The sequence below is a fragment of the Lissotriton vulgaris genome, chromosome 6, assembly GCF_964263255.1.
Source record: "Lissotriton vulgaris chromosome 6, aLisVul1.2, whole genome shotgun sequence".
Taxonomy (NCBI): Eukaryota; Metazoa; Chordata; class Amphibia; order Caudata; family Salamandridae; genus Lissotriton; species Lissotriton vulgaris.
The window spans coordinates 114,064,350-114,084,846 of record NC_141694.1 but is presented as its reverse complement, the minus strand read 5'-3'; positions in this window follow the sequence as shown (position 1 = coordinate 114,084,846).

Here is a 20,497-nt window from a genome sequence, read left to right as displayed (position 1 = left end):
GAAGGCGAATGAGCTGCCTCCTGATCTGGTCTTTCTGGTGTGGGGGACCATGGCGTAGGAGAGCTGGGCTGATCATAGGGTCCTTTGGGGTTGTGGAATTTGAGTCAGTTGTTCAGGTACGCTGGTACGGGTTAGCATCTTGAAGGTGACTCTAGCTTCGATGGGGAGCCAGTTGAGTGTGCGCAGGTGCTGGGACATGTGGCAGTGTCTTGGCAGGTTGAGGACCAGCCTTGCGGCGGCGTTTTGGATGTTCTGTATCTTGCGGGTGAGGTTTTTGTTTATTGCGGCAAAGAGTGCGTTGCCGTAGTCGAGTCTGCTGGTGACCAGGGCGTGAGTGACTGTCTTTCTGTGCTCGAGGAAGATCCATTTGAAGGTCTTATGTAGGAGACGGAGGGTGTGGAAGCAGGAGAATGAGACGGAGTTGATCTGGCGGTTCATTTTGAGCTCTGAGTCCAGGATGATTACCAGGTTGCAGGTGTGGTCCAAGGGGGTGGGTGGGCTTTCGAGGGTGTGGTGCAACCTGGTGTCATTCCAGGCATCAGGGTTTGGGCCCACGATGAGTACTTCCGTTTTGTTGGTGTTTAGTAGTAGGCAGTTGTTTTTCATCCATTTGGCGACGGCTTCCATGCTTTCTCGAAAAGTCCTGTCTGGCGGTTTTTAGATTCTTTGGATAGGGAGAGGATGAGTTGGGTGTCGTCTGCGTATGACACAATGTTGAGTTTGTAGGTTCTGAAGATGGGGGCGAGCGGAGCCATGTAGACATTGAAGAGCGTCGGGCTGAGGGAGGACCCCTTGGGGACACTGCAGGTGGCAGGAGTAGGGTTCGAGAGGATAGGGGCGAGTCTGTCTAGGGGTGTTGTCATGCCCCACAGACCAACATACTTTTTTCAAGGCAGGAGGGATAATATTATTCCTGCCTTACTCAGGTACGGAAGTGGTATTTGTCTTTACTGTTATAAATGGGTGCCCTAGTTGGCAGTGGTTTGCACCCTGTCCAAGTTGGGACCCTTCCATCTAGTGAGTATAAAGTAGTTGCCCACCCAAATAACCCCTACTCACCCGGTGGTAGCTTGGCACCAGCAGACAGGCTTATCTCAGAGGCAATGTGTAAAGTATTTGTGCACAACATCAAGTCAAGTCAAGTCAGAGACTCTTGTATAGCACACAAATCACTGCTAGGTCTCATGGCACTTGCAGAGGCTCCGGCAGCCTAGACCAGGTCCTGATTACATAATTATTGGTCAAACAGCCCGGTCTTCAGTTCTTTACGAAAACCATGGTGGTCCGCCACAGAACGGAGATGGGACGGTAACTTGTTCCAAAGGTTGGGAGCAAGGAAAGAAAACGATTGGCCTCCACTACGTAACGTACGGACACGAAAGGGCGTAAGGAAACATTTTGCACTAGATCGTAGTGTTCTGCTAGGCTGATACTTGTTAAGTTTTTGCACTAGATAGCTGGGGCCAGTACCATATATAATTTTATGGGAATATTTTAAAATTACCTCACTTCCTAACTGGAAGCCAGTGAAGAGACAGCAGACTTGGGGCAGAGGGAGATCTAGATGGAAGATCTAAGATCAATCTAGCCATCGTATTTTGCAAAACTTGCAATTTGGAGAAAAGATCTTCAGTTAGGGAAGCCAATAAGGCATTGCCATAATCCATACGGCTCAAAATTAAGCCTTGATTGAGGGGCATCCCGGCTTCAATGGGTAGCCATTGAAAAATTTTACGCAGCTTCCTCCAAAGCCCATAACAAGTGCCCAGCACAATATTAACATGATATTTCATAGATAACTTATTATCGATTGTTATTCCTAAGTTGTGGACTACTTGTTTAGGGAGCGGGCAGGGGCCTAATGCCAGAGGCCACCAGCTGCTAGACCAATACTCCTCGGCCCTGCCAAACAGAATGATCTCGGTTTTACTGCCTTTCAGCTGCAGTTTGTTTATGCCCTTCCAGTTATTGATATGAGTCAGGCAGTTTTTAAACCGGACGATTGTGTCGGCAGGGTCAGGACCAAACATGATCAGCAGCTGAGTGTCGTCGGCATATGACACAGCATCAAACCCGTATGACCTGATTATCCTGGCCAGGGGAGTTACATAAAGATTGAAAAACATCGGGCTTCGGAGGAACTCCGATACTTACTGGTCTGCTGCAAGCTGCCACGGAATCTATATGTGCGCACATAGTAATTCAGAGAAAACACTACAAATGGACAACACACAAGTTCAGAAAACTTAAGTATCTTTATCTAAAAGATACAAGACCAAAAGGACCAAAATTCAACATACACTGCTCAAAATTTGACGTTCAAAAGGTTTCAAGCAATTTTGTCAATAGAACTTTAGTGAATCGAGTGGGAGATGCTCCTTTGGGAACAGTGGTCTAAAAATGGCATACATTTAGTCAAAGATCTTTTTACAGGGATTCTCCCCTTGCCTTTCTCCGAGCTTCAGACTCAACATGACTTAAATTCAATAGATTTTTTTAAATTCCTAAAAATAAAGTCACTCCTCATTCTACGCTCTATAAAACCTTCCGATTTGCCAATCCTATCAAGGATGCTTCAACTACTAAAGTCAGGACACACAATTTCTAAATTATACAAACTCTTAACCCCTAAGCCTCGAAAATCTTACATGAAGTGTAAAGCAAAATTGGAATCCGAACTTAACTCCAGTGAAATCCCACTCGATTAGGAAGAAGATACGAGGTAGGACCAGAGTAGGGGGAACGTGGTTCTCGAATGGGGTGGAAACCTAGTGCGCTTCGAAACATTGTTTGAAATGCTCGAGCAGACCCTTGGGAACTATACGGTAACACCAGATATGGAATTCCCTTATCCGTAGTATGTGGCATCAACCCACACACCCAACAATTAGTAGTGTTGACCACTAACTGATGCTTATGAAGGAGCTGAATAAAGGAATTGTTGCGGAATTCTGCACGTCTAGCCTGTTCGTGTTCAGGTAAGATATGAAAAGAATGCGGAGAAACAGTGGAGGTGAGTTTAGGGTCAGGGGTAGGAGTAGGTATAGCAGAAGGTAAGAAGTAAGACATCGTGTAATACACCCCACCCGCCAATAATGCAGAAACAGTCAAAAACAATACGAATATTTGGAATATAAAACATTTGGTACGACTGAGTCGCTGCAGCTTGAATCTATGCGCTTGAGCTCCTTCCAAGTCCGTCAGCTTCGAAAATGCCATTCCCTACGACCGTCCGCAACGTTTCTTGACGCACTTCGTTCTGTGTAGCAGCAGTCAATCCCTAGGAGTTCCCAGGAACCGACGGTCTTTAACCTAGTGTCAAGACCTACTAACCAGAAGGAAGTACGCGCGCGGCCCTACGGTCTTTATTTCACAAATATATATGCGAAAACAATGTTTCTCAGCTGTGGAAGCAAAAAGTGTAAGGAACGAAACTCAATGAATATATACAAAAATAATCACAATGATACAAATGTTCAAACTGATCGTGGAAAACGGGATAATGCAATTGTCACGGGACAGAACAGGATCTTTTATTAGTCTCTGGTGCTAGATCGCAAAAAGTATCGGTTTTTCCCAGGACGTGTCTGTTCGTCAAACAAAGGATCCGTTGAAGGGACAGCGTTCTGTCGATCAGTTGAATGTTCTGCTCTTGAGTCTTTTGCTGACAAATGTTCAACAGTGTCTTTCTGCTGCACTGAGGATTCTCCGACAGGTTGTGCGTCGCTGAAAGGTACAAACGCCGGCAATCCTTCGGTTTCAGTTGATGCAATGCCTTTCCTCACCCACGAGTCTGCTGGCAACGGGATAGGGACTTTCTTGGTATGGGTGGCATGCACCCAATTTTTCCGTCCCTCAAGACGAACTGCAGTTCTCGTGGCAAGGAGGACCTGGTAGGGTCCAGTGAACCTGGGATCCAAATTGTTCTTGCGCGAAAAGTTTCGCGTTACCACCCAATCTCCGGGCTGGAGCTGGTGGCCTGGACCCTCCGTCTGCGTCGGCAATGCTTCGTGAACCTGTTGGTGAATTAACCTCAGTTTAGCAGTCAAGTCATGAAGATAATCGATCAACATTGGATACTCAAGATCAGAGAACATACCTGGCCTAGGAACCCCCCAAACATTCGCAGGACGACCGAACACTATTTCGTAGGGACTAAGCCCTACTCGGGAGTGTACAGTCGCCCTAGTTGACAGTAATGCTAAGGGTAAAGCGTCAGGCCACGAGAGACCAGTCGTAGCCTGAATCTTTGCTAGCTTTAGTTTAAGGGTGCCGTTATACCCTTCAACCAAACCAGCTGACTGGGGATGGTTGACACTATGGAATTTCTGATTAATTCCAAGGCCCTTACACACACTCTTCATCACACTCCCCACAAACTCACTTCCGTTATCTGACCACACAACTCTAGGCATTCCGTACCGAGGAAAGTATTCCTTCAGTAGGATTTTCGCAGTAGACAAAGCAGTATTGTCTTTGAGTGGATAGGCCTCGATCCATCGGGAGAATGCGCAAACCACAACTAAAACGTATTTCAGGTTATTGCATCGCTCCATATGGATGAAGTCCAATTGAATCACCTCAAAGGGACATGAAGGGGGAGCAAAACTGCCAGGAGGAGTTAGGGTTCCCTTGCCAGGATTGTACAACATACACACCATACAGTTCTTAACCAAGCGTTCAGCACATTTCGTAATACCATCATTCTTCCACACAGGGGACAGCAACTTACAAATACCTTTCGCACTAATATGTGCTAACCCATGCGCCATAGTCACAACAGCCAGCACATACGCATCAGGCAACATCCATCTTTTCTGATCCGATAAATCAATCCAACAACCATTCGCATCCAACTTTCCCGTACTTTCTTTCCACTTCGTCTTTTCAGTCTCGGTGGCCTCACTCTGAATTGCTTTCACACTCTCGACAGTGTTCTCACACATACTCGATTCTGTAGGCCACCTAACCGAACTCGTCACATACATTTGAGTGCTAAGGTTCCGGGCAGTCTCCTTAGCGGTCTCATCCGCAAACGCATTACCACGACCAACATCATCCGTCACCTTACGATGCGCACTACATTTAACGACCGCCACTTGTTTAGGCAACGTAAGTGCATCCAAAAGATCATTCACAAGCTGGCCATGCTGAATCTTCGTACCATGCGATGTTAGAAAACCTCTTTCTCTCCACAACCGTCCAAAACTATGTGCGACGCCAAAGGCATATTGGCTGTCGGTGAACACATTCACACGTTTCCCCTTCGCTAACACACACGCTCTAGTGAGAGCGATCAGCTCTGCAGCTTGGGCAGAGTTCTGATTTAGTCGTGCAGTCTCAACAACAGTATTCAACGTTACAACAGCATATGCAGTAGTCACATCGCCATTCGGCAACTTGAAACATGAACCATCCACATACAGTGTTCCATCTGGGTCTTCCAATGGGGTGTTTTTAAGGTCCACTCGACCTTTTGTTTCCTCCTCTGTCCTCAAATAACAATCGTGTTCTGTTATTTCATCTGACTCTGAGCTAATTGGTAACAAAGTCGCCGGGTTCAGAACATTACAACGTTTTATTTGAATGTGGCTTGCCAACAGCGTCAACTCGTACCCAGACAACCTCGCACTCGTCAAGTGCTGAGTTTTCGTACGATTCAAAAGGGTGTCAACTGCATGCGGAACCATCACCGTAAGCATATTATCCATGACCAATCCTGCTGATTGTCGGATGGAGACCGCAGCTGCCGCCGTTGCTCTCAAACAACTCGGCAATGCTCTAGCTACCGGGTCCAAGGTCGAGGAAAAATATGCACATGGACGTTGCTTACTACCGAAAAGGTTGCGTTAAGACACTCAAAGCACAACCTTCTCTCTCGTGAACATATAATGTAAACGGCTTGCTATAGTCAGGAGTACCTAACACAGGAGCCGAACACAATGAATCACGTAATTCAGAAAAACTTTTCTGACATTCTTCCGTCCATGGTAAAGGAGTCGAAACATCCTTGCACGTAAGAGCCACCAATGGTTTCGCTAGCAATGAAAAATTTGGAATCCATTGTCTGCAGTACGACGTAATACCTAGAAAGGCACGCACATCTCTTTGGGTTGTTGGCACAGCCATTCGCGCAATTGCTGCAATTCTCTCTGGGGTCAACCGCCTTCCCTCCTTTGACAATAAGTGACCTAGATAGGTTACTTCTTGACAACAATATTGGAGTTTAGAAGGTGACACCTTGTGATTTAACTCGCAGAGATGTTGCAGCAACGACACCGTAGCAATTTTGCAAATGTCCTGAGTATCTGCAGCCACCAATAGGTCATCGACGTATTGGATTAAGGCTGCACCAGCCGGCAACCTAAACGCATCCAGTTGACCCTTCAAGGCTTGACTGTAAATCGATGGACTTTCACAGTAGCCCTGAGGAGCGCGTTTAAACCGGAAGCTGCGTCCACCAAGAGAGAAACCGAAAAGGTCTCTGCTCTCTTCCGCAATCGGGATGCTGAAGAACGCATTCTTCAAATCAATCACCGAAAACCACGATGCAGAAGCTGGAATCAGAGTCAGTAGTGCCGTGATGTCAGGCACAACGGGGAACTGAGGAATCACAATTTTATTCACCTCCCGTAAATCGATAACAAAACGATAAACAGGTGGTTTCGAAGGATCAGTACGTTTTAGAATGGGCAGTACAGGGCTGTTGCACACGTTTCCCCGTGTTTCCTCAATAACGTCTTTCTCGATCAAATCATAGATGATCGCTAACAGTGCTCGTTCACCAGCAAGAGAGATACGATACTGGGGAATTCGTGGCAATCGCACATTAGATTTCAACTGAACAACATAAGGGGAGATGTCAAGCAGGCCCACATCATTGGGACCTGTTGCCCACAAAGACGTAGGAAGAGAACTCAATTCCGGTGGAAGCTTATCGAGAGACAAGTACATGGGAGAGACAACCCTTTCTCCCAACGTAAGCTTTACACCCGCAGGAGAACAATACAAAGTTGCATACAAACGTTTAAGCAAATCCAGGCCCAAAAGATTTTCACCACAACCCGTGGTTAAAATCAACGGAGCTTCTAGCTCACGAGGCCCAATTGTAAGGGGCAAAGGGCGCGAAACTGGATTGCTAACGGGGGCGCCAGAGAATCCAACGGAAACATTTGTTAAGCCAGACAAAGGTGCGCCAGGGAGTTTCGAATGCTTAATGGAACTTTTCGCTGCACCAGTGTCCAACAGAAAAGGCTCAACGACGCCCGATGTAGCAACTGCGACGTAAGGCCCTCTCTGATCAACCGGAACTGATACCACTCCCTCTCCTTGTCTATGGCTGTCCTAGTAATTACTATCGTCAGTTCCCTGATCGACGTAATAATCGTCAACATTGTACTGCGCAGTTCGTCCTTGCGACGATCCACGTTGATCAAAACAATTATCGGAATTTGATGAGTTATCTGAGCGATCATTCTGAGCACCACGACCTCTACCACGTGGTGCCTGCTGTGAACCACCACGACCTCCTCTAGATGAGTTACCACTATTACGTTCATTTAGAACAGGACAATTGAATTTGATATGACCCTCCTGTCTACAATAAGCACATTGATTGTACCCTAACGAGGATCTTTGGGAAGAGGAGTCATTACGAGATTGTGATCTGTTCGATTGCGGCTGCGATCTATTTTGTTGCGAAGCATTCTGATTCGAACGTGGAGGATACGCTTGCTGAAGCAATACTTTAGTTTTAAGCTCTTTCGTCTTTTTATCAGCGCGGTCGTTCTCTTCTTTCTCTCTGTTCTCATAATATTGTGCCGTGGCCAATATCTGAGCTGAAGTAGAAACGGCCCACGCACTCTCTGAATTCTTAAATTTATTGCTCAAATCGGGCAATAAGTTCGAAACAAATTTATCCACGAACAACCTTTGACCACCCTCAGTGCTCACATCCTGACCACTATGATCAATGAACGCCTCCTCAAACCTCGTAAAGAAGTCGGAGACACTCTCGTCCTTTTTCTGTTTACAAGCTGACAATTTGTCCCAATTTACCCTCATAGCTGGCATAAGAGTTTTCATTAACGTTATTATTCTTTGAGGAAGATCAGCAACCAGCTGATCGGGTTTAGCACCACCAGTCTGTCGGGCATCCGCCGCTACTATGGCAGCCCAAGCACCACCCAATTCATTTGGATGATTTTCCTGACGAATCTTAGCCCATACCGGCTGCGGTACAACATTGCCAAACAGCATGTCAATATCGGCAAGATTCATTATCGTAGCGTCTACGAGCTGCGATAATTCTTTGTAATACCCTGCAGGATTTTTGCGAGGGTCAGGCAAAGATTGCTTCACCTGCAACACTTCTGATCTTTTCCATGGGAGATGTATCCATACTCTCTGGAAGAATGGCAAGATCGGAGGAGCAGCTGCGGGATTACCTGGCATCCACACTGGTGGAACTTCGCGCATAGGAAATTGACCGGACTCATCTGGCTGTCTTTCAATATCCTCAACAAACAAGGCTTGAGGTATGGGAGTGGGACGGAAAGATAGCAACCGTTCGACAGCACGTCGAACATTGGTATCCACTATCAGTCCAGTTGAGAACTGAAGCTGTAGATCAGACAAAGCGGTCAGTACCTCGTCAGGTGCGTCGGCCGCTATTTGATCACGAAGGACCTTACACATTTCCTCGAACACATATCTTTGGGTTGGTACATTGAATTGACAAAACGTGTCGAGTACAATACGTGGTGGATTTCTAAGGGGATGCGTCATCCAACCCATCGCCATATTATATAGCGAAGCGCGTTCTCTGTTACCAGGAAGCTGACTACGTCTCTGAGGACCATCTGAACCAGCGGACCCAAGAACAGGTCCGAGCGAATGAAAGAAACTAGCCGCAAGAGGAGAATTACGACTACGAGTAGAGGGAGAAGTATAGGACACAGGACTAACAAGTGAAGGAGTAGAGACAGAAACAACAGCAGGAGTTAACAGAGCAGGAGCTGTAGCAGGAGCAGGAGTATGTGGAAGCGGAGGAGCAGTAGGGATAGCAACAGCCAAAGGAGCAGGAACAGTTGGAAGAACGGGTGCAGGTTGAGGAACAGGCAAAGGAAGAATAGGTGCAGGAACAGGTACAGGGGGAATCACAGGGGCTGTGGTACCCTGTACATATGGAGGTGGCGACTTCATTAGATAGGACATTAAAGGATCCTCAACTGCCTCTTCCTTCTTTTCCGATTCCGTAGGCAAAGTAGGATAACATTTATCTATAGTCATACGCTGTAATCTATCAAACACTTCCTTTTCCTTAACCTCCTTATCATGCTGAAATTGCTCTGCTTTCTTCACAATGGCAGCAACACTATCTCTCTGATTTCGTTTAGTCTGTCTGATTTCTTTCTGTCGGGCTTCTTTACGCCACAACCGAAAGGCATCAAACATGGCCGGCCTTGACTTTTTCTCGAACAATTTAGCCTCTAGGTTATCTAAAATCGGGGTCTCAAAGCTACCATGAGGTGGCCAACTAAGGACACCGTCCTTCTTCGTATAACGGATCCAATAATCATTAAAGGTAATCGGGCCTAGCCCATGTTTACTGTACAGTTCATAAGTCGGAGTTCCAACCGGAGGTATCGGACACGAGTCCTCCAGTCGGGAATCCGCACCACAAGGTCTGAAACAACTAAACAAAGTACTACGACCAGGCATCTTGCACACTAGCCGAGTTTCACAAACTTCAAGGGTTACGGGATTTACCAAGTCCCAGCAAAGAGAAAAAAAACCCTCGGTTTTTGGCGGCTGCAGTCGTCAAATAACACAACAAAGTACGCTAGCAAAGTGTCACCGACAAAAACACTCACACAGCGTCAACAACAAAAACACTCGCTAAAGTGTGAACAACTAAGGACTCTGGGAGCGACCTACAAATACTTAACTCAAAGATCGATGGCGTCACCAGGAAGGCCCGTCAATCGTCTCGCTATACCAAGGTCTACGCCAGGCGCCAAAACAGGTCTACAGTCAGGGCAGCAGTCCGTCGCAGCCGTCAGGAGGCGGGAATCTTCGCGGGAAAAGTCTTCGGGCCACTTGTTTCGACAACAGGATCGATGAAGCGGAGTGCACCTTCCCTCGGAGATTTCACACGAAGTTCCTCACGATCGTCGGGCTTGGACCGGTACCACTGATGCAGCCCCACATTGGGCGCCAACTGAAGGACTGGGTTCTTTAAGACCCAGCGGTGCCAGGGCACAACACCTGAAACCTTTGTGGGTAACCTGCTCCGGCGTACGAATGACAGAGACACGGTACACTTCCTTCGGTGTCAAAGATTCAAGGTTTATTTACTGCAGGGAACACAGAAGTCACGACAAGTACAACACGTGCAACTTGGGGAGACTGCTTCAAGTTGGTTCTGTGGATCGCTCCTTTTATACAGAATTTACCCATAGGACAACATGATACACAAAGGTTTACAACCCGGTTCCCACAATTATCCCCCAGAGGGGTCGCTTTGGTCACTTTGATACACACAAGGTCCGGAACATAAGTGCGGAAACATTTGGCGGTTCCCAACTGTAAAAACCCATCTTCCCAACATTAGTGCATTCCAATCGGCAGTAAAACAGATCGAAATAGGAGCAAAGACAGGTGCAGAGGAAGACGGAGACAGTGGGGAGATCGGAAAGGGTGTAAAAGGGGAGGTATCAGGAAACACGAGATACAGGCATCAAAGGGACGTGCCTAATGAGATGCACGGCTGAGACAATAAACCGGCACGGCGAGATGAGCCTCGAGCGGGGCCATCTGCCTTACAGTATCATCCCCCTCGTCATAAAGACACTTACAAAGAACATGTGTCTTCCGCAAATATCTTGGGAGTCCCAGGGTCGCGAAGCGGACAGCGTCCGTTCGCTGGCTACTTGAGGGCAAGAGACAAAATGGATGCCGTATCTAAGATGGAACCCGTGGGTACAGATGAAAAACCCACATAACAAACGAACGGTTTAAGTTTGCACAGCGAAACTGCGCACACTTACTAAACTCGTCATTTGCGGTTCATAGATACCAGACTCGACCATATTCGTGTGAGTCGAAAACACCACTTACAATTGTCACGGAACCTCAGTTTCAATAAAAAGAGTTGCAAAATAAAAAAAATGGTTGTCCTTCCTTAGAAGGGCTGACAACATCTCACTTCATGCCTCTCCCTGGCGTATATCACACAGAAAATTATGGAGGTCCCTGATGCCTTTTCCTTCACATACGGCCCACTGTGAAAATTATCTCAATTCCTTATAATGCAGTGCTTATAGTATACTATGTCCTCCATGGTACACCTGTACTGTATTGCATTTTCTTTCATGACACGTGTGAAAATTGTGTTTGATAGACCACCTGTATTTCTTTCCAGCTTCACTGCGACTTCCACGGTGATGCCCTTGAGTAACTTGATGTTTTCGAATTTCTCTGTGCTTATCATGGGTTTCTTTTTTTTTATTTGTCAGTAGTCTTGTGTTAACTTTCATTTTACCATTGTGTTTATCATTTTACCATTGTGTTTAATATTTATTAGTTCTTTTCTTGAAAATTCAATAAAAACGATTTGAAATAAAAAGAACTCTAGGGATGCGGTGATTTTACACAAAGTACCTAAGATGCGTCAAAATCCACAAGGCAAAACAGTCGCAGAGGAGGGGAGTGTCAGAAATCAGAGCGATGCGTTGATTTCTAAGTCCACAGGTATGTATTGCATCATATCTGAACTGCAGGGAGAAGCAATGTGTCAAAATCCAAGATGGTTCTGGTCTCAGGGTGATGCGTCGGAAAATCTTGGTGCACAAGTATGATGCATGGAAATCCGTTTGTGCTGGAGGTTGATTCAGAGGTGGCAAAACAGGGCCAGTGTTGGGTTCTTGTACTTTGGAGACAAGTTGCGCTGAAATCCGGCTCTGGTGGTTTCTTCAGCCACTGACAGGTGCTGTGTTGATTTCTTCAACCGCATGGTACATGGAAATTTATCCCACAAGGCGGTGCTGTGTCAGAAAAACAGGTGCTGGAAGGGCGATGCATCGATTCTGATGGCTTCAAACTGATCTTTGCAGCAGGAACAATCTCCAAGGGCCCAGACATGGATTTGGCTCCACTTGGCATGTCAGAACTCTCAGCAGCGGATGTCAGGGATGCTTTAGGTGAAGTCTTTGCTGTCCCTGAGACTTCTTAAAAGGAGGCAAGCACACACAAGCCCTTGGAGAAACTTCACAAGCAGAATACACAGCAAAGGTCAAGTCTTTTTTCTCTTCAAAGCAGAAGCAGCAACTGCAGGCCAACCCAGCAAAGCAACACAGCAAAGCGGCAGTACTCCTCATTCCAGTTCATCAGCTCGTCTCCTTGGCAGAGGTTCCTTTTGATCCAGAAGTATTAAAAAGTCTGGCGTTTTAGGTCCAATGCTGATACCCCTTTTGGCCTTTGAAGTAGACATTTTTCAAAGCAATGTCTTTGTAGTGCTCAAGTTCTTGTCCTGCCTGGTCTTGGCTCCAGACACACTCCATGGGGTGGAGACAGCACTGTGAGAGGCCAGGCACAGCCCTACTCAAGTACAGGTGACAGATCAGGAAGGCCCAACCGGCCAGTGATGGACCATCAGGATGTGCAGGGCACACCTCAACTCTCTTTGTGTGTCTGTCTATAGTGAATGCAAAAACAGGCCCTTGTCAGTCTAAATCAGACATTGATTCCACAGGCAAGCAAAGACACAGGATGGTTAAATAAGAAAATGCCTACGTTCGAAAAGTGGCATTTTCAAACACACAATTTAAAAACCACCTTCACTAAAACATGTGTTTATATATTCTGAGCTTGGAGAGCGCAAATTTGACATCTCCAGCTGCACCCAATTGAAAGTTACACTTGTAAAATGTTACAAGTCAGCTACAATGATAGCCTATTGGAGAGCTACCTTAGGGATACGTTAACTGTAGTAAAAAGGAAGGTTAGGGCCTGTCAATTGGGGGCACTTGCCAGGTCGACATGCCATTTTAAAACTGCACTCACAAGCACTGCATTGGCAGGCCAGAGATAGGTTTACAGGGTTACTCATGTGGGTGGCACAACTAGTGCTGCAGGCCCACTAGTAGCATTTGATTTACATACCCTGGGCGCACATAATGCACTTTATTAGGGACGTATCAGTACATCAAATATGCCAATCATGAAGAACCAATCAGAATTACAATTTACACATGGAGCACTTGCACTTTAGCACTGAGAGCTAAACCAGTAAAAACAAAGTCCAGCATTACACTAAAAAATGCAGGAAGTAGAGGCAAAAAGATGGGGGGAACAATATCAAGGATGACTAAGATTTACAAATTCAAATATGTTTACTGGCTCACAGCTACCATGGTGCCATGTTTGCAATTCTTAACACTGAGTAAAGTAAAGTGAAGGGGGTCCTGAACGACTACATCTGCCCCAGATCTGTGTTGGATATTACAAACTGGAGATTGGGCTGCCTGTCCCAGGCCTTCTTTATATTGTGAAAAATGAGGGTGAGGAAAGCCTGGGCAGTTCACAGTGGACCTGAACATGGGTCATCCTTAAAAAAAAAAAATTAGCAAAGCCAATTGGTCTGGCCTTGGCAGATTAGTACAATGCCTAATTCTCTTGTTTGTATTGCCAGAATGAACAAAAAGAAAACACGTGGCCACCTAAACAAGGCTTCAATATGTTTGAATCACATATTCTAATTTAAATAACATTAACTGACATGGCTGTTATACTCATGATTTTTTTTATGGCAGTCATTCATTTGACCTATTCATTTAATTATTATTTGTGAAGGGGATTAGAATAACAAATCTCAGGCAACTACAATGTTACAATATCACTTAAACGCGTTATAGCTTTTAGTGAGGTATAAAAATGACTCCAGCCGGGAGATGTGTTAGGAGTGCGTTATATTCATATGCAGTCTACACTCACATATATTCCGTGTGACTAATGTTATGAATGACAGTGGGGGATTACATATTTTAAATATCCTTGCAAACTAATTTAGTTTATGTGTGTTTAGAGATGTAAAATTATAGAATTGCGGAGCTTACCTATTAATATTTTGTTATAAACGATTGCTAAAGTTTTCCCGGATAATTGGTATAATGAGAGGTTTACTGAAGAATAATCATGTCACTAATGTGTTAATTACTAACGCATATGTTGAAAATCTGAAGTATTTGTGTGTGGAGGAGTGCACATAATGTAACCCGTGCATGTTAACTTAGCCTAACTTGTGGGCTTGAGATGTATTTGGATTTAAGCTCACTTTTCACCTTAACATTGAATGAATTCATATTTTAATTTTTGCAGGAGAAATGCTGCACGTATTTTGTATCCTCACTGCAGGATGACAAGTCTTTGTTAGCGAAAGAAGGAGTCTTTGTTCTTAGTAGACAAGGAGGCATGTGAAGAGAGAACTAGTATGAAGGGAACAAGATAACAAGAGGTGAGGAGAGTTCTCATGGGAGAAGGAGGCGAGACCAAACATGGCTGAAATAATGATTTATAGAAATGACAAGATGGTAAAGAAGCCAACTTGTGTGGATAGTGTGGAAATCTACTGAGTATAGTTTGTGGGACATCCTTTCGATGTTAATGATGTTATGATGTAAAGTAGTGAAGGGTAGCTAGTATTCTGACTTATAACACCCTTAGGTATGGACCTCTGCTTTTGGTTAGTCTGGCTTTACGCTACTTTACCCATGTTGGAGTTTCATCTATGGAGGACTCTGACGGCTGACACCTTTAAAATCTTTGCTTTACTTCAAATTTCTGCTTTAATTTAGGGTTGTCACTTAGGAGTAGCTTAGCGACAGATAGAGGATATATCCTACTTTTCAATGACAAATTGATGCACTCTAATGCAAAGTTTTCTTACCTTATGACTTCTATATCTATAATGGAGTTGGTTGTTTTCTTTTTATTATATATGGTAAATTGCTTCAGAAGATTTGGTTTCCTGTTATTTGAGTCTGAATTTGGAATACATTTACACACTCAAGTCTTGGTGCCAAACTGAGGTATTGTGTAACCAAATTGGCTAAACCTAATTTGGAGATTAAAATAAAGTGTTTCTCTTACTTCTCATGTCGCAAAAAAAGATTGTCGACTAATTGTTACTGTGTAAGTGGGCCCAGGCACCATCACTTTTAAAAAGGAGAGAGAAAATATATCATCCTCTAACTGGCCACCAAAAATGCAGGCAATGTAAATAATCACTATTTAAAATGAATATAAAAAAAGCTGAAAAGAAAAAGCACTCTAAGAACAAGATATATCACTGAAAAGAAAAGAGCTATTATTAGGTGGAGGTGCAGTCACCCAAAGTGAAGGAATCTAATGGATGAAGTGGGTTGGCCCATTGCCACACGCTGTATGCTATGGTTGTGGTAAGCAAAATGTGAATGGCAATTTAGCAGCCTAATGGATGCATTCTGTTGACCAAAAGCCCCTTTATGTATGCATATTGTGTAGGATGTTTTTCACAAATAATAGTCTGTCTCAAAGGCCAGACAGTAAAAGGTAGAGATAGTCAGTCATCTAGCGACAAAGAGGAATAGAAAGAGAGTCATGGACTAAGGGTGATGCATGGAGCTGATGGATTTTAGCCTAGTAAGAGTGAGATACATGGAAAAAGCTGTTAAGACAAATGGAAAGGCCAGCAGACACCAAGGGCCTCATTAGGATGGCGGACGGACCTGCGTCCGTCCGCCACCCCTGAGGTGGAAGGACCGTCCGCAGGGGCAGCGGCGGTCACTCCGTGCAAATTAGGATGTGACCGCCACCCTGGCGGACACATCCCGTATCTGTAACCTTGCGGCGGGTGCTACTTGACGCAGCGCCCGCCGCATGGTTAAAATTGCATGCTTTGCATATGCATGCACAAAGCGGCAGGTACAGCGCGGTGCCTGCCGCTTTGTGCATGCATATGCAGGGGGGGACCATAGGTACCCCCCATGTACACCCCCCACCCCCAACACCCCGGGGGCCCGCAACGGGCCCCCAGAAGCAAAAGTCTGCATGTTTTCCACAGCGAAAATCTCCTGCGGAAAAGCATGTTTCCTCACCCTTCGTAATTTGGCTGGCGGTGTCTTGCAGACACCGCCACCAAATTGCGGACAACATACCGTGGATCAGCGGCAGACAGATTTGCCATCCGCCGCTGATCCCACCGCCATCCTAATGTGGCTGGTGGTGTTTTGGACGTCCGCAGCGGTGAATATGCATCCCCCGGGCCGGCGGTGGCTTCCGCCGGCTCGGAGAATGCGGATTCACCGCCATCCTAATCGACCCCCAAGTTAAATATCAAGAGGCAGCCGACAGACACTCTTAGTGACATCGTGAAGACCACGGAAATGGAGAATATACAACTGGTTACAGAGGTAAAGTGAGGGGATAGATAAAAATGTAAAAACGAATCCAAAGACTGGAAACAAGTGGGCATGCACCAAGAAACAAGGAGAGGGCCACAGGAGAGAATAACAAGACATCCAGGGATCAAAAGAGAACCCAGAGGATGTTAGTAGTACAGAGTAGCACATTGGACATGCATTGACATAAGTAGGGACAGAGAAAAACAGACTCCAAGAGACACAGGAAGGTTCAATCGAACAAAGATATGTATTCCAAGATGTAGGATGAGAGATTGGCAGGAGTGGATGGCAAATAGCCAAGAGACATTGAGTAAGCATAGAAAAAAAAGAATGATATCCAGAGACACAAAAATGGTAGAAACAAACAGAAACATATTAATTCAAGAACAAAGAAAGAGGAATAGGGATGCCAACAGGCTGTCAGTGGCACATGGAAGGAGACAGAGGCAGAAATGCGAGGGACAGAGGGTGACAGGAACGCAAAAGACTGAGATGCAAAGGCACAATGAAAGGAAACTAAGAGAAAGATAGACACCAATTAAAAAAAGTGAGATGCTAAAGAGACAACCATACATCAGAGGCAGAAGAAGATAAACAAGGACAAACACACACATACACATTGAAAAAAAAAAATAAATGTTATCTCTTTTAGAAACAGTGACAGGCAAACACACAAGACCATTGGAGACAACTGTATGACATAATATTGGCCACTAATAAACAAACAAATGGAGGAGTACCCCCAGGGGGTGCTATAATGCCTCTGTCAGAGAAAAGAGGTGCACAAAATGTCTGAAAGGACAAATTCATCCTTTGTTAGAAGACTCCTCACTCACCAACCTAGTTGGTGACATACTTCATCCTCGGGGTCCCACCCGGACAGGCAAGTGCCAATTGGGTGTGCTGCGACACCTGACTACAGTAGAGCAGGTTTGTTTTTTGAAATTTTTTATGAGAGTAAAAAAGGTAGGGGCGAATTTTGCGAATTCGCGATCCGCGAATTTGCGGATTTGCGAATTCGCAATCCGCAAAATTCACGAATTCGTGCAAATTTGCAGATTTTTATTTTTGCGTGTTCGCGGGTGTTCGCTGGGAGCTTTGCGTGTTCACGGGGCGCTTTTTTTTTTGCCTGGTTCATCATTGCCAACCTCTTGTTTTTTATGCCCTTCTGCCCTCTGTACCACTTGTTTTTGTGCCTTTCTGCCCTCTGCCCCACTCTTGTTTGTGCCCTTTTGCCATCTGCCCCACTGGTTTCTGTGCCCTTCTGCCCTCTGCCTAACTCATGCCCTCTGTCCCACTCTGTGCCCTTCTGCCCTCAGCCATAAGTCAGCTTCAACAGGAAGCACTAATAGATAAAGTAAAGCAGGTGCTCGAGTTGAAGGTCAAATTAAGTTACACAGTCATTAATCATCCCAAGTTTGGGGTGATTAATGATTGTGTAACTGTAAGTAAGTAAGTAATTTTATTTGCACAGTTAATTAAAACCAATGCAATACAATACAAAATATGAATTGAAGTAAAACACAATATAAAATCACGTATATTTTAAAACCATCATAGTGTGAACATTGCTGTTCTGTTCATCCTAATTATAAAAAGATCCTGTTAGCCTCTCATTTGTCACACAAGTATTTAGACAGTGGACATAGTTTATATTATAACAAAGATTAAGATCAATCGGTTCAAGAATCAAGTCCTGGCATTTTTTTCTCCACAGCCTTTAGGAAATTTACAAGGCTGCAGCTCAGTTGAGGGTCCTGGGATGAAAAGCAGGTAAGGACTGCACTCCTTCGTGTACGTGTCCCGTGTCGAATAAAATGGTGTCTCAACAGAAGTTTCTGCTCCTCTTGCATTTTCTCACAAGAGCATAGAGATGAAGCATGTCTTCTTGCGTGTTAACACATAGCCGGCATAGCGTACCCGCTTTCTTTTTTAGCCAGTGTGGGAGATGCTGAGTGTAGGGCAACAGGCCTAGCCTGTACCTTAAATAGCACATTTTAGTTTTTTTGGCATATCCCAAGTCAAAATAGTTCTGGGGAGTTTTTGCGGAATAGGAACTCAAAATCCTCCAAGCGTGCTTTCTTTTTGAGAAATCTGCTTTATCTTGTACCCACGACTGTTGTTTAATCGACTTCTTTACCAGTTTATTAAACGTTTTGTGATCTGAGGAGGAATCCCAGAGCTGTTCCAGCCCGGTATTTACAAGATTTTTTGCTAAATATTTAGCTGCTGGCGAGGTCGGAGATTGCTTTATCTCCCTCCACAAATATTCGTTCAGTGTTCCTAGTGCAGATTTCCTCACTTTGTCCCATACATAGATATAGGCCCCCTGACGTGCCAGGAGCTGTTGTTGGATGTCAAACTCCAGCCTGATCTGTGATGGGGAGGTTCGCTTAGGAAGGCTGAAAATGATTCTATATGCGGCTATGATTGTGCTGTCGAGTATTGTTGCATCTCTGCCTCGTAGGACCTCACTTCCATAAGTTATAGTAGGCAGTATTTTGGCTCGGATAACTTGTACCAAAGGTGTTAGAGATGGACCACTTAGCTTGTTATTCAGTGTTTTTAAAGCAATTGCCAGAGCAAGTCCTTTGCCTCTAATGCTAGACCTTTGCACACTGAATCGACCGCCATTGTCAATCTTCACGCCTAGATATTTATATGTTGGCGTGTCTTTGATGCAAGAGTTGTTCCAAAACCACAAGAAGGTTTTTCTTTTTCTTTTAATGATAGTCATAGTTTGGGTTTTCTCGAGGTTTACTGTTAGGCCGTTTGCCTTGGATTAGCTCTGTGTGGTGTTCAGGGGGTTTTGAAGCCCTACTTTAGTGTGGCTTATTAAAATAATATTGTCCGCATATAAGAGGCATGGTAGATTAAGGCCTCCTAATTTAGGAGCATATGAATTGCAGTTAACCAAAATTGGAGCCAGGTCACCCAGAAACAGATTAAACAGTGTTGGGGCCAAGACACAGCCCTGCTTGAGGGTATTGTTGGTCTGTATGCGCCTCAACAGCAGTGAGTCGTCCCCCACCTTTATCTGTATCCAACTCTCCGTGTGCAAGTTTATTATTAGGTCCAACAATGGTTTTGCGATCCCCCAGCCTTTTAACTTTGACCATAGCAGATTCCGGATAATGTTGTCAAAAGCCGCTTTATAGTCTATGTAGCAGAGATGTAGGGGCATTTTTTGTCTCTGCCTTGTCTATTAGTAGGCCCATGGCTAGTATATTGGTCGTCGTTCCCACTGATTTAACAAAGCCTGTCTGATATACCGGTATCAGAGATTTCTTTGTGGCCCATGCCTGTAGTTCTTCCAGCAGTAGGCCTGCAAAGTACTTCGCTTCATTGTCGATTAGGGCCACTAGTCGATAGTTTTGAGGAAGAGACCTATCCCCTGCTTTATATATTGGGGTAATATTAGAGCCCTTCCAGGAGCCTGGCAAGATGTTCGAGCTCCTGATTTCCAAAAAAAGGGGTTCAAGAGCTGCTGCCCAATAATCTGCATCTTGTTTGAACAGGATTGGTGGGATCCCGTTTGGTCCCGGAGCTCCTTCCCTTCTGCCTTTTTTGATTTGGCATTTAATGTTGTGTTGCAGTTTTGAGGGATTAATTAATTCATATCTGTCTTTAGTGTTTGTGCACAGTTGTGTTTGTTGTGCATTATCGACTTTGTGGTCTGTTCTGATGTTGGAGTTAGATGAGTCCCGGGTGTTGGTTGAGTCTTGGTTGAAGTGCTTACCAAGATAGAGTGCCCATGTCTCCTCTGTGATATTTGATGAAACCCCCGAGTTTGCTGGGCATGTTAGGGAGTTAACGGTTTTCCAAAACCTTGCCCCATCATTCTGTTTAATATCTGAATGGAGTTTTGCCCACAAGTTGTCCTCCATTGTTTTGGTTGCCTCCCATTTCAGCTTTTTTAGTTTGGATTTCATTGTTCGAAGATGATTTTGCTTTACTTTTTCATTGGGATCCAACTGTATTTCCCTCATTAAACGGTAAATCATGTTTTTTGTTTCCTTAATCTTTTCTCAGTACTCTCGAGATAGGTTATCAAT